The sequence below is a fragment of the Aotus nancymaae genome, unplaced genomic scaffold, assembly GCF_030222135.1.
Source record: "Aotus nancymaae isolate 86718 unplaced genomic scaffold, 86718_ANA_hifiasm-v0.15.2.pri h1tg000072l, whole genome shotgun sequence".
In the NCBI taxonomy this organism is placed as follows: Eukaryota; Metazoa; Chordata; class Mammalia; order Primates; family Aotidae; genus Aotus; species Aotus nancymaae.
Window position 1 is genome coordinate 8,370,919 of NW_026988487.1, and position 14,400 is coordinate 8,385,318.

Consider the following 14,400-nt stretch of genomic DNA (forward strand, 5'->3'; position numbering starts at 1 on the left):
TAAGCTCATGGATGCATGTGGGTCAGTCCTGCCAGGGCACAGAGGCACAGAGCAGAGTGGAGAAGGCCAGAGAGTGAATTTATGTACATCCATATGTGCGTACACACACACACACACACACACACACACACACACACACGACGATCAACACAGGCTCTAAGAATAAGACTCTAGAGAGGCAGGGGTAAAACCTGGAAAGAAAGATAGTGCTAGTTTAAGTCCCAGAGTGCAATGGCCCAAGAACCAGGAGTTCTGATGTCCAAGAGCGGGAGAAGATGCATGTCCCAGCTCAAGGAGAATTTGGCCTTCCTCTGCCTTTTTGTTCTGTTTGGGCCGTCAAGGGATTGAATGATTCCTGACCACATTAGTGAGGGCAGATTTTTACTCAGACTACTGATCCAATGGTAATCTCTTCCAGAAACACCCTCACAGATACAACTAGCAGTAATGTTTTACCAGCTATCTGGGTGTCTCTTAACCCAGTCAAGTTGACACATAAAATTAGCCATCATAGAGATCAAGATTACTAGAGAGTTAAGTAGAAATCCTAGGCACCGTGCCGCATGCATTTGAAGTGAGTTATCTTTCATTTAAAGTGACAATAATTTGCTCCATTTTGCCACTGTGCGGTTTTCTATAGCCATTCCCAGAGGTACTGGTACAGAAACTGTTCTATGCGTAAGGTCAACGTGATTAAAGGCGTGAAAGGCAAAATAGTTAAAGGTGGTGGCCAGGTGCGGTGGGTCACACCTGAAATCCTAGCACTTTGGGAGACTGAGGCAGGCAGATCACTTGAGGTCAGGAGTTTGAGACCAGCCTGACCAACATGGTGAAATCTCATCTCTACTAAAAATACAAAAATTAGCCGGGGGTGGTGGCGCATACCTGTAGTTTCAGCTACTCAGGAGGCTGAGGAAGGAGAATCACTTGAACCCGGGAGGCAGAGGTTGCAGTGAGCTGAGATTGTGCCACTGCACTCCAGCCTAAGTGAAAGAGCAAGACTCCATCTCAAAATAAATAAATAAATACAGGTGGTGGCAAAGGGTGACTGATACATCATGAAATATAAGTTATAAATATGTAAGTGATATTGAGAGGACAGAAGGAAAAAATTAAAAAATAAGTAGACTAATCAATTGCAGGCCTCCATAAGGCTGAAGAAGTCCTGCGAAGGTAGGAAAATGTGGTCTAAAATATGGATCTACAAAATCATGAGTTTGGAAGGGGTGAAGATACGTGGCTACAGCAACATTCAGGATGGGGTCATGAGTTTGTGGGTTGATGTGGAGTTGCAGATGGCCGATGAATAGATGAAGAAAGTTTGGAATAAGCTGCATGACTGCTTGCAAAAATTATGAAGATTAATGGCATGGGTTGCAAGAGACAAAGACCCTGAGCCAGGTCCTTAATACTTCAGTGAATGAGGGAAAGAAACGAGATGAGGAAGGGGAGAGGAAGATAAGGTATAACAGCATGAGCTTCAAAGGAGCTAGGTTTATTGTCGTTATGTGTTTTTGTTTTAGTTTTGTTTTAATAAGAGGATGCAGACGTAATTGTCTGGATGTAACAATGGTAAACAAGGAGAACCCCTGTCCTACCATTTGATCCTAAGCTGTAGGAGAGTAAGAGGATGTCTTAGCCCATTTAGGCTGCTATAACAAAACACATGAACTGAATGGCTTATAAACAACAGATGTTTGTTTATTTCTTTTTTTTTTTTTTTTTTTTTTTTTTGAGATGGAGTTTCGCTCTTGTTACCCAGGCTGAAGTGCAATGGCATGATCTCGGCTCTCCGCAACCTCCACCTCCTGGATTCAAGCAATTCTCCTGCCTCAGCCTCCCAAGTAGCTAAGACTACAAGTGCACACCACCATGCCCAGCCAATTTTTGTATTTTTAGTAGAGACGAGAATTCATCATGCTGACCAGGATGGTCTCAATCTCTTGACCTAGTGATCCACCTGCTGGGATTATAGGCGTGAGCCACTGCGCCTGGCCACAGATGTTTATTTCTCATAATTCTAGAGGCTGGGAAATCCAAGATCAAGGTGCCAACAGATTTAGTGGGTGTAGAGGGCCCATTCTTCATGGATGGCACCGTCTTGCTGTGTCCTCAGGTGGTGGAAGGGACAGAAAAACTCCTCAGGCCTCTGTTGTAAGCATCCTCATCCTATGCATGAAGACTCTGCTCTCATCATCTAATCGCCTTCCAAAGGCTCCAGCTCTTAATACTATCTTTCCGGCAAGACGCGATGGCTGTCACTTGTAATCCCAGCACTTTGGTAGGCCTAGGAGGGCAGATCATGAGGTCATGAGTTTGAGACCAGCCTGGCCAATATGGTGAAACCTGGTTGGTCTCTAGTAAAAATATAAAAATTAGCTGGACTTGGTGGCAGACACCTGTAGTCCCAGCTACTCAGGAGGCTGAGGCAGGAGAATCACTTGAACTGGGAGGAGGAAGTTGCAGTGAGCCGAGATTGTGCCACTGCACTCCAGCCTGGGTGACAGAGCGAGACTCCTTCTCAAAACACAAACAAAAACTATCTTTCCTTGAGGATTAGGATTTCAACATATGAATTTGGGGGGAACACAAACATTCAGATCATAACAGAGGGCACACAATTACCTTGGATGTCAACTAAGGCCTGGTAATATTTAGAGAAGTGTTTACAGATAAAGGTGAGTTTGCTGATCCCTTGTCTCTGTGGCTGAGTGGTAGAGGTTAGGAAGGAGGATTGGAGCAGGGTTAGTTAGATATGCTTTTGTTTTAAACAGTGCAGCATATCTGGTCATTTGATAAATAACATAATGACATTTGTTAATGACATACATTTATATGTATATAAAATAATCTCCTCCCACTCCTTAATAAAATAACTACAGAGACTCTCATGAACCTCTGATTTTATTTTTGGCATTTTTAATGGTTTCCTTTGTTTTTTTTTTTTGTATGTTTTGGGCCCTCATTGGTGGTTTGTGGTTTTGATTCTGTTCAGCCCACCTGGAAAACAAACCATTAAGAAATACATTTGGGCCTCCTTCTGTGCCTAGCAGAAACAAACAAAATGTCTATTTCATTAGCACACCAGGACCTGGGGAAGGGTAAATTCTCTGGAAAGAAAAGTACGGGATGACTAGGAGAGATGTCAGCCATGCCCCACAAATTCAATTTTTTCTTCTTTCCAGACCACACCTAAATCAAAGCAGCTATACTTGATAAGCCTCTCTGGTTAAGATGCTGAAAGCAATATTCAGATTAAAGGTAATGTGAGAAAGATTGCCTGTCTCCAGTGGAGAGGGTTTTGTTTGGGGAAAAAATAGCAGGTAAATCAAAGAAAGTACTGAGGCTCCCAAAGAAAATGAGAACAGAAGAAGGTGATAGAGAAAATGGCTTAAATGAACAAAAGAAAGGTTGTGCTTGTCAACGCCAGGTCTGTCTGTGCTCATCAATTGAATCGGAACTGTAGCCAGCCATCTGCCGCTTTAAATACAAAACAACGAGCCACTTGCAATGATCTAGCTTTTGACTGCCTTAGCAGTGGCATTTCTGGGGATCAAAGAGACCCAGCCCATCCCAGGAAACGCTTGGAGCCATTCACTGTGACCTTATTTTAAAGATATTAAATTGATAAATCTAATGAGATAATATATCCATCCTGTCTAGCATATAGGAAGGCTATTTTCCTTCTACTTAAATTGTTAGAAAAACAATGAAACAATGGACAACACACATTGCCCTAAGTAGTTGGGTTTCTCTCCCTCTGGATTATAAAATTACTATTACAATAGTACTGAAATTATTGCTATTTTCAGTGCTTTACATTACCTTTTGCATGGGGTGGAATTCCATGTGAATGGAGTCTTTCCTTGGCCTCTATCCCATTGGGGTTTAATGAGGAAAGTAGACTCACCTGGAAGCAGCTCTCAACACAATAATGATAATTGCCTTTATTGAGATGCTATTCTGGGTAGATCAGCTGTCATGCTTCACATACATTGCCACCATTTTCCCAGCAACTCTGTGAGAGAGGTTTCAATGTTGTAATTTTATAGATGAAGAAATTGAAGCACTGGGGTTTCTGCTATTTGGTCAAGCCTATTTTATTAATAATCAAATTTATAAATAAAGGCTTTGTTTAACTTCTTCAGTATCATTGATGAAACAGCTAACCATTGATTCAAATCTTAAGAAGGCTTTTGAAGCCCCGTGAAAGTGTTACCTAAACCTCAGTCACTGTGATCAAACACAAGAGGCAGACGGTTAAAAACAACAAGTGGAAATTCATGCCTATCTTATTTTTATTGAACACTAATGATTTTCATCAAAACAGAGCTTCACTACAGTAATCTGTCCTTGGGTTTCTTTTCTTCTCATACTGCACTGATTCTCTGGGCAATCTCGCTCATGCTTAGGGCCAACTAAATTCTGATGACTTTCAAATCTTTAATTATAGTGTGATCTCTTTCCTGAATTCCAGATCCATAGATATACAACTTCCTCCTAGAAGTTCCAAAGTGGCCTCAAACTCAGTATCCCAAACTAAACTTATCCTACTCTTTCCCAAATAAGCATCTCCTCTTTTTAGTCCCTGTCTCCCCATATAGCCACAGCAGGAACCTGGAAGTCTTCATAGACTTCTCCCTTTCTTGATATATTCGACTAGTCACCAAAGTATTGTAAGGAAAGGCTTTCAGGGTGAGGTTTCCAAACCACCACCACCAGCAGCAGCAGTATCTGGAAACTAGTTAGTAATGAAAATGTTTAGGACCTCACCCTATTTCTCCTAAATCAGACTCTCTAGGGGTGAGGTCAGGGAAGCTGCATCTTAAGCCCTCCAGGGAATCTGATGCATGCTCTAATTGTCCTTTTCTTGATCTAATTATCCCATTCCTAAAGCTCCTGTTTTAAGGCAGGCCTTCATCATCTAATGCCTAAATTATTGCAATCATTTCCCAACTTGTGTTCCTTTCTCTAGCCTTAGATCTCACCAATCTATCCTCTTTCCTACCAGAACATTCTCTCTGAAATGAAAATTGAATCATATCTCTGTCCTACATAAAATCCTTCACTGTTCTCCCAAATAACGGAGAAATATAATGTAAACCACATATGTAATATTCGATAGAAATATAATATGGATCACATATGTAGTATTATGCGGCTACTAAAAAACTTAAAAAGAAATGTCATATTCACATAAAAATGTATATTATTGAACCCAATGTATCAAAAATATTATTTCAATCTGTAACCAATACAGAAATCATTGATATTTCATGCCAGATGTTCGAAATCTGGTGTATATTTCTTCACTTACAGCACACCTCAATTCAGATGTTATATTTTCATGGAAATGACTTGATTTGTATTTATATTTCATAACTGACAGAGTAGATATACTTATCCAAGTTGTTCCAAACATACTTAAAAGTTTTCTGGCCAGCCACAGTGGCTCACGCCTATACTCCCAGCACTTTTCGAGGCCTAGGTGGGTGGATCACTTTAGCCCAGGAGTTTGAGACCTAAGTAGTTGCCCTTGGATACATGGGGCAACACAGCAGGACCCTATCGCAAGTGTGGTGGCACATCACTGCACTCCAGCCTTGGTGACAGGGTGAGACCCTGTCTCAAAAACAAAATAAAATGAAAAGCTTTCCAAGAACTGAATTGAGCATCAGTTTTTACATTTAAATTGATTAAAGTTAAAAATTAAATTCCTCACTCACACTGACCACATTTCAAATGCTCTACCAACCCATGTGGCTTGTGGCTGCTGTTTTGGTCAGCATGGGCTTAGAGGGAAAATTCTAACTCCTCAGCATGGCTTACAAGGCTCTCGAGGACCCAGCTTCTTTTCAAGTTCTTCACTCTTATCTCCATTTCATTCCTTGCTGCATATAAGGATTCAGTTTCATGGAAGTTCATTTCTCAACGTAGTTCATGTCACTTCATGCCTTAGGACTGTTTCCCGTAACATCGTCTGTACCTCAGTTGCACTTTCCCTCATCTCCCTATTCATTTGGTGAAAACTCACTCATTTTTATTCATTTGTATATTTTTTAGCCTTTTGCACTCCTAAAAAACTCACTCATTTTTTAGCCTTGGCTGAAGAGGCACCTCCTCTATAACACCTGCCAACTCTGTCATGGCGCAGATACCCAGGACTGTTCAATTGCTCCTTTGAGCCAAATTGAGCTCTGTATCACCTCTGAGATTCTCATAAGATCTTATTTCACTTACTTGTTCACATATCTCCCCTTACTAAAGATAAGCTGCTCAAGTCTTGTGGTACTCATCCTTTGTACCCCTAGCACCCAGAATAGCACCCAACACTAGTATACATTTAGTTAATGTTTGTCAAATGAATAAATAATATCTAAACTTAAACCCTTTTTGCTACAACATAAACACTCCCCTCCATGGACTTGAAGGGCAGCAGTTTAGCAACACTGAAGAATTAATGCTCTTGCCTTGATTGTCATAGCATTGCAATTTCCCTGAAGCCCTAGCAGTGAGATGGGCTTTCTGCCTTGCCATTTTCTTCCTTCTCCAAAGGAGATGAGCCACACCTTTGAGTACACCTTTTACGAAGAACACAGAAACAGATGTTAAGTTCTAGCAACTGTTGTCATTCTCTGGTTTGCTTGGGCCAAGTCCCTTAATTTCACTGAACCCTGATCTCCTCATCTGTGAAATGAGGATCATTAGACCTCCCTGCTCACAGGGATGTAGTAATCAAAGTGCTTGGTAAACTTTGAAAAGTTAGGAAAACCTAAGCTCCTATTATTATTTAGTCTCAGAAGGTAACCAACATGGACTAGAAGAGAAGGATCAACTCTTTTTGCAAGTCTGCACTGCCTAAAGAGGTGCACTGAACTCCGTACATGAATAAGGTCCTGATGAAGACATCCACTGCCCCTCTGTCCTGTTTTCCACATTGTATTATGTTCCTAAAGGGAAAAGATGCTGCTTTTATGCTCATTGATTATGATGTGTCACCCAATTACTGCATCTGCCTTTTTCATCCTCTTGAGATCTTTCTCTGGAGTCCAAGGTGAGACTAGAAAGCAGAAAGAGCTTTGTCAAATTATTGCATCTTAAGATAAACATCCTAGTCCAGGTCTAAGCTGTATTGATTTAACAGAAAATTTGCTGAGCTAGGCTCCCCTCCACCCATGTCCATCTCCCAAGAGGAAGAACATGAGAGAGCTAGAATGAAAGCAGGAATGCACCTGAGAAGGGGCCCTCCTCCCCAGAGTCGGTTCAAAGAGAATGGGATGATAGTGTCCCCTGATAAGTGTGGGTATTGAAGAGTTCAGGAACTGTGCCCTAATTCTTGACTGGAATCCAGGCATCATGCAGGTGTTCTTTATATCCCTGTGGCCTGAGAGCAGAAGGCAAAGACTGTTACGTGAGAAGCTGACAACAGAGAGGGTCTGAAGCAGCCACGCTCACTTTCCTGAGGCTCCAGAGCAGTGTGAAAGAATTCCAACTTTCCCTGTATCTCCATGAAAGACAAAGACAGCCAGCAGGCAGACACTGATGGCATCAGCACCATGGCAAAGTAGAGGGACAAGTAAGCCACACCCAGGTAACCATACCTGAGCATCGGGTAGAGTCCAGCACAATGGTGACAGGTGACACCGAGGTATCAAATACCTCCCCCACTTCTAATGCCTATTCAGTGCCTGATGTTTAGAATTCAAATGCAGTCCTAAGGAGGAGCATTTTGGGAGGGAGAAAGACCTGAATCAGCCAGGCACAGTGGCCCACACCTGTTATCCTAGCACTTTGGAGGCTGAGGCAGGCAGATCACGAGGTCAAGAGATTGAGACCATCCTGGCCAAGACAGTGAAAACCCGTCACTACTAAAAATACAAAATTTAGCTGGGCACTAATTTTTTGAGGAGAAATTCAAGCCAGCTGCAGAAAATTGCCTAACTAATGAGGAGGCAAATGTTAGTCTACAAGACAATGAGGAAAATGTCTCCAGGGCATGTCAGAGGTCTTCACAGCAGCCCCTCTCATCACAGGCCTAGAGTCCCAGGAGGAAAAAGAAGTTTCATGGGCTGGGCCTAGGGTCCCAGTGCTGTGTGCAGCCTAGGGACTTGGTGGCCTGCATCCCAGCTGCTCCAGCCATGGCTGAAAAAGGCCAACATAGAGCACAGGCTGTGGCTTCAGAAGGTGTAAGCCTCAAGCATTGCAACTTCCACATTGTGTTGAGCCTGTGAGTGCACAGAAATCAAGAACTGGGGTTTGGGATCCTCCACCTAGATTTAAGAGGACGTATGGAGATGCCTGGATGTCCAGGCAGAAGTTTGCTCCAGGGGTGGGCTCTCATGGAGAACCTCTGCTAGGACAGTGCAGAAGGAAAATGTGGGGTCAAAGCCCCCACACAGAGTCCCTACTGGGGCACCACCTTGTGGAGCTGTGAGAAGAGGGCCACTGTCCTCCAGACCCTGGAATGGTAGATCCACTGACAGCTTGCACCGTGGGCCTGGAAAAGCCACAGACACTCAATGCCGGCCCATGAAAGCAGCTGGGAAAGAGCAACCTGACAAACTCCACCTCAGCCAGGTGATCAAGGTCAACATCAACTGTGATAAGTCGTGTCCCTTAGTAAGATGTGATGAGAATGGCACTGTGTCTTTGTGCTCTTGTTCTCAAAAACTCATGATACCACTCTAATAATATTAAAAAAAAATAGGTGAATCCCAATTAAGGGACTATATTAGTCCATTTTCATGCTGCTGCTAAGACGTATCTGAGACTGGGTAATTTATAAAGACAAAAAGGTTTAATGGACTCACAGTTTCACGTTCCTGGGAGTCCTCACAATGATGGCAGAAGGCAAAAGGCAAGTCTTACATGGCAACAAGCAAGAGAGAGAATGAGAACCAAGTGAAGGCAGTTTCCCCTTATAACGCCATCAGATCTCATGAGACTTATTCACTACGACGAGAACAGTAAAGGGGAAAACTGCCCCCATGATTCAATTGTCTCTCACTGGGTCCCTCCCACATCTGGGAATTATGGGAGCTACAATTCAAGATGAGATTTGGGTGGGAAAACAGCCAAACTACATCAGGGACATTCTACAAAATGCATAACAAGTCCTCCTCGAAACTGTCAAGGTCATTAAAAGAAAAAAAAGAGTCTGAGAAACTATCATAGCCAAGAGGAGCCTAAGGAGACAGGATGAACAAATACAATGTGGTGTCCTGGATGAGATCTTGGAACAGACAAAGAACATTAGGTTAAAAAAGAAGGAAATCTAGGTTGGGTGTGGTGGCTCATGCCTGTAATCCCAGCACTTTGGGAAGCCAAGGTAGGCAGATCCCTTGAGGTCAGGAGTTAGAGACCAACCTGGCTGACATAGTGAAACCCTGTCTCTACTAAAAAAATTAGCTGGACATGGTGGTGGGTGCCTGTAATCCCTGCTACTCAGGAGGCTGAGGCAAGAGAATTGCTTAAACTCAAGAGGTAGAGGTTGCAGTGAGCAGAGAGATAGTGCCACAGCACTCCAGCCTGGGTAATACAGCAAGACTCAGTTAAAAAAAAAAAAAGAAGGAAATCTGAACAAAGCATGAACTTTAGTGAATAGTAATTGATCGATTTTGGTTCATTCATTGTGACTCATATACTATCCTAATGTAAGATGTTAATTACAGGAGAAACTGGGCATCAGGGTATATGGGAAACTCTGCACTAATGTTGCAACTTTGCTGTAAAGTGAAAATAAAAATAGTTTATGAAAGGCTGGACACAGTGGTTCACACCTGTAATCTCAGCACTCAGGAGGCTGAGGCAGAAGGATGGCTTGAACCCTGGAGTTTGAGACCAGTTTGGACAACACAGGGAGACCCTGTCTCTACAAAAAAAATTTTAAAATTAGCTGAGTAGTGGTACACACCTATGATCCCAGCTATTCAGGACACTGGGGTGGGAGGATCACTTGAGCCAGGAGGTCAAGGCTGCAGTGAGCTGTGATCATGCCACTGTGCTCCAGTCTGAGTGACAGAGTGAGACCCTGTCTGGAAAAATAAGTAAACAAACAAACAAAAATAAAGAGCCAGGCATGGTAGTGTGCACATGTAGTCTCAGCTACTCGAGAGGCTGAGGCAGGAAGATCACTTTGGTCCGGGAGTTTGAGGCTGCAGTGTGTTCTGATTGCATCTGTAAAGAGCCACTGGACTCCAGCCTGGGCAACATAGTGAGACCCCCATCCCTACAAAGATACAAATAATAAAATAAAATTTAAAAAGCTGACTTGTGCAATTGGGAAAGGTACAAGCAATGTACTGCTGGCATAATAAAGTGGAGAGAGGGCTGGTGGGAGGAAAGTGCTACACAAGCCTTTATTCTACTTTCTCTTCATTCTTTGGGGTTGACAGGCAGCTTTGGTTGTAGCAGCACAGAAAAAGGACTCCTGTGTTCCTGACACAAATCTTCAGCCCTTCCAGTGACTGGCTGATTGTAGATAAACATGTTTTCCATGCTGTCATCTCTAAAAGCTTTGTTCTTCTGGATCAATAAGCCTATGCACATCATTTTGGTCATTCTTCTGGATTACCTGGAATTTGGATCATCTACTGCATCATCCGGTTTATTTTCAGAGCCCAGGTAAGAGTGGGAGGTTGGGAGTCAGAAAACCTTTGAGCATCACCTAATTGCTATGCCCCGAGTTAACCTTTCTCATTCTCTATTTCTTCATCCATAAAATGAAGATAATGATGGTCCCTGGGGTGATACAAGATTAAATGGTATAACGTATATGAAAGCTTTCTGTGACCTAGAAAGGGCTGCAAAAGTTTATTTTGGAATGTCCTTGTCTTTGGGGAGAGTAGGACTTCGTGCATCTTTTCTCCTTAAGCAGCTCTCTGGATTATTCTCTCAATTCAGTTCAACAGATATTTGTCAAGTATCGTTAATATGTTAGGCACATTAAGAAGTGCCTCAGCCAGGCAATGGCATGAAACATAGGAAGATGGAGGAACACAGGCTTCTCAGAAGTCGCATGAGAAGAGCTGTGTATGGCTAGATGGATAAGCTGCCTGGATGGGGAATGATAACCCATGAGAAGCACGCATCAGTTATGATGTATTTTGGTTATTAGAATTGAAAACCCAAATCAAAATGGCCTGAACAAGTCACTGGCTCGCCTAACTGAAAGGCCCAGACCCGTGTGGGCTTCAGGACTCAATAATGTATGGCGGTTTAACCACAGCATTGAGCACTCAGTTTTATCTTTCTCTGTTCTGTTATCTGCAGCAATGGCTTCATCCTAAAACTGCCTCCCCCATGGTTATTAGGATGGCTGCCAGCAGCAAGTAGGGCTCTTAGCTTCCTTATTCACAATAGGGGGATAGCACTTATAAACTAAAGCCACAGCCCTTGACCTTAACCACACTGTCTGAATTAGCCACCCCACCTCCAGTCTCTTGCTAGTCTCTAACTCTGCATCATTTCTTTTCATGATTTGAAATATTATATGTTTTTTAAAAAACTTAACATATTATTTATTTGCACATCTACTCATTTATACTCAGCTCCCCCTCTGGAATATAAATTTCACGAGGGCATGGATTTTATTTTGTTCACCACTGTTCCTTAAACCACCTTCTAAGGAGAATGAGTCCCTCTTTAGCCCATGAGAGAGGCTGAGCCAGCTACGAGGAGTCTTCCTTCTCCGCCCCCCTTCCTATGCCCACAGTGCTTCCTGCCTGGGTCCTGACACTGATTAGGGTGCTACCAATCAGGATTTTGCTGGAATGAAAGACCATAGGTGGTTCACGCCTGTAATCCCAGCACTTTGGGAGGCTGAAATGGGAGGATCACTTGAGCCCAGGAGTTCGAGAGCAGCCTGGGCAACATAGTGAGACTCTGCCTCTACAAAAAATAGAAAAAAATTAGCCAGGTGTGGTGGTGCATGTCTGTAGTCTCAGCTACTCAGGAGGCTAAGGCAGGAGGATTTCTTGAGTCCTGGAAATTGTGGCTGCAGTGAGCTGTGATCACCTCACTGTACTTCAGCCTGGGCAACAGTATGAGACCCTGCTTAAAAAAACAAAGAAGAGCCAGGTGTGGTGGCTCATGCCTGTAATCGCAGCACTTTGGGAGGCCAAGGCGGGCAGATCACGAGGTCAGGAGTTTGAGACCAGCTTGGCCAACATGATGAAACTCCTTCTTTACTGAAAATACAAAAACAATTAGGTGGGCGTGGTGGCGGGCACCTGTAATCCCGGCTACTCGGGAGGCTGAGGCTGGAGAATTGCTTGAAACCGGAAGGCGGAGGTTGCAGTGAGCCAAGATCCTACCACTGCACTTCAGCCTGGTCAGCAAGAGCAAAACTCTGTCGAAAAGGAGGGAGAAGAAGGAGAAGAAGAAGAAAGAAGAAAGAAGAAAGAAGGAGTAGAAGGAGAAGGAGAAGAAGAAGGGGAGGAGGAGGAGATAGGTGCCCCTTAAAGAGGATCTTTCTAAATGAAGACAGCCTAAGATGGCATATTCTGGGTGGAAAAATAGGACAGGTAACCAGAGGAAGGCCTGGGGTAAAGTTGGGGAGACAAAATTGATAAAATATAATCACCCTTGAAAAAAAGGAGGAAAGTGGGTAGTGATGGTGAGGTTGGTAGTCAAGTGGGTGAAAAACAAGATGGTGTGAGGTGAAGGGTTCAGGATGCAGTCTCAGCAGGGTGGGCACACAGGCTCCTGACATACACACCTTCTGCCCACATTCCTCAGCATGTTGTCCACACTTTTTCATGGTGATGCTCCAGGGGCCCTGTGAAATATGAAAATAGTTCTTCATGTTTTTAAGAGCATTTTGTAACTTACAGGACATGTTCCCAGACATTATCTCATTTCATTGTCACAGTCATTCTGTGAGGCTGGTTTGATTATTCTGATTCTGAAAGTGAAAAAAACAAGCCTCAGAGCAATTTCCCAAACACCACACAGTTCAGACGAGGGAAAGCTGGATCCAGATATTCATTCTCCTTCAAGTCCTGAGTTCATTTTACACCACTGGAAAATAGGCTCGTGATGTCCTGAGATGAAAATACATTGAAAACTCCTTAGGACTAGGTTTTTTGTTTTGTATTTATTTTTCTGTTTAGGGTTGAGTTGCCATGTACTTTTGTAAACATATGAAAATTTTCCATAACAACATTTAAAATAAATTTTAAACAATAGAGTTGAGTTGCTTGGTCAGCCCCTGGAAGAGTAAATCCAGGGAAGGTCAAGAAACAAGGAAGTCAGGTGCTCAAGGGTTTAGGCTTCAGCTTTTAAGACTTTACTTTAAAAAAGAAGGAGGAACATTTGGGAATAAGGAACAAGGAAAATCATATGCGTGCTCAAGCAGCTAAAAAAAAGGCACAAAGGAATGATTTGTTCCCTCCGGGTTTTATATTCTCTTGCCAGATCCTTTAATTATGCTTCTATTCTTTTTTCCCAAATTTAATTTTCCCCCAGACTTAAATAAAGAACAGATGATGCTTCATAGAAGACTTGGTAAAATAGCCTTTCATGAGTTATTTCTGCTTGGGTGCAGGTCCTGGCTTGATCTCCTATTCACTATGTGATCCCTGGTTGTTATTTACCTCCTGGAAGGCTCAGTTTCTCCAGCTCTAACATCAGATTTAGAGCATGTGCCACTAAATGGCCTCAAGAAAAGGGAAAACAAGGTTGGTGATAGCCACAAAAGCACTTGGACATTTTCCCTAGAAAGATGTCTTAGGTTGAGAGGCATTACCATTAGAGCATTTCTCATAACCACGTAGTCTGTGAGTTACTACAGTCAGGGCCTTCTGCTGCCCTGCCATTAAAGCTGACAGGGCCTTCATGATCTATGTGGGCTGGGAAGGGACCTCAAGTCTGAATCCTGCACTCTTTCTGGTCCTCCAGGATGTCTTCTGGTTTATTTGTTTGGTTTGACAGTTTTCATCTCATAGAGTGCTAACAAGTTGCTCTGATGCATCAGGAAAGAGAATCTGAGAAAGAGAAATAGTCAGTACTTGATTATCCTTGCTAAGGGCAGAGCATAATCTCAAAAAGCAGATAATCTCAAGGAGTGTGAATCATTTTAATTCAGCATGGCAATAATAATTTTAAAAGTTTTATCTTCGTTAATTTTGTTTTGTTCAGGCTGAACTTTGCGAGAGGGAAGGGAGGGAGCTGCGGCCCAGATAGATGTAGGGTGGTGGGAGGAAGATTGTCTGCAGTTAATCCTGGCTCAAGGCTTTCTTCTCTTTGTCATCACTTTTGAAGACTTCAGTACACATGCTGGCAGTGCATCTGACAGCTGGATCTCCCAGGTCTTCTTGCCTTCTCATCACCACTGATAATCTCTCAACAAATGCTGCTTTTGATAACACTCATCATCAAATCTTCATTCACAATCATTCA

The 14,400-nt window shown here is 42.9% G+C and overlaps 1 protein-coding gene across 5 annotated transcripts in view; it reads right to left on the minus strand.

Annotated features, from left to right (window-relative positions):
• Positions 1-5,191: 5,191 nt before the first annotated feature.
• Positions 5,192-14,400, minus strand: part of MMD (monocyte to macrophage differentiation associated) — a 50,070-nt gene continuing 40,861 nt past the window's right edge. For 3 of the 5 annotated variants that reach the window (XM_064367570.1, XM_064367569.1, XM_064367566.1), the window contains one exon: positions 5,192-13,985. The gene's annotated coding sequence lies outside the window, so the exon portion shown is untranslated. The remainder of the gene's footprint in view (positions 13,986-14,400) is intronic. The other 2 variants (XM_064367568.1, XM_064367567.1) reach the window with 2 other exon arrangements.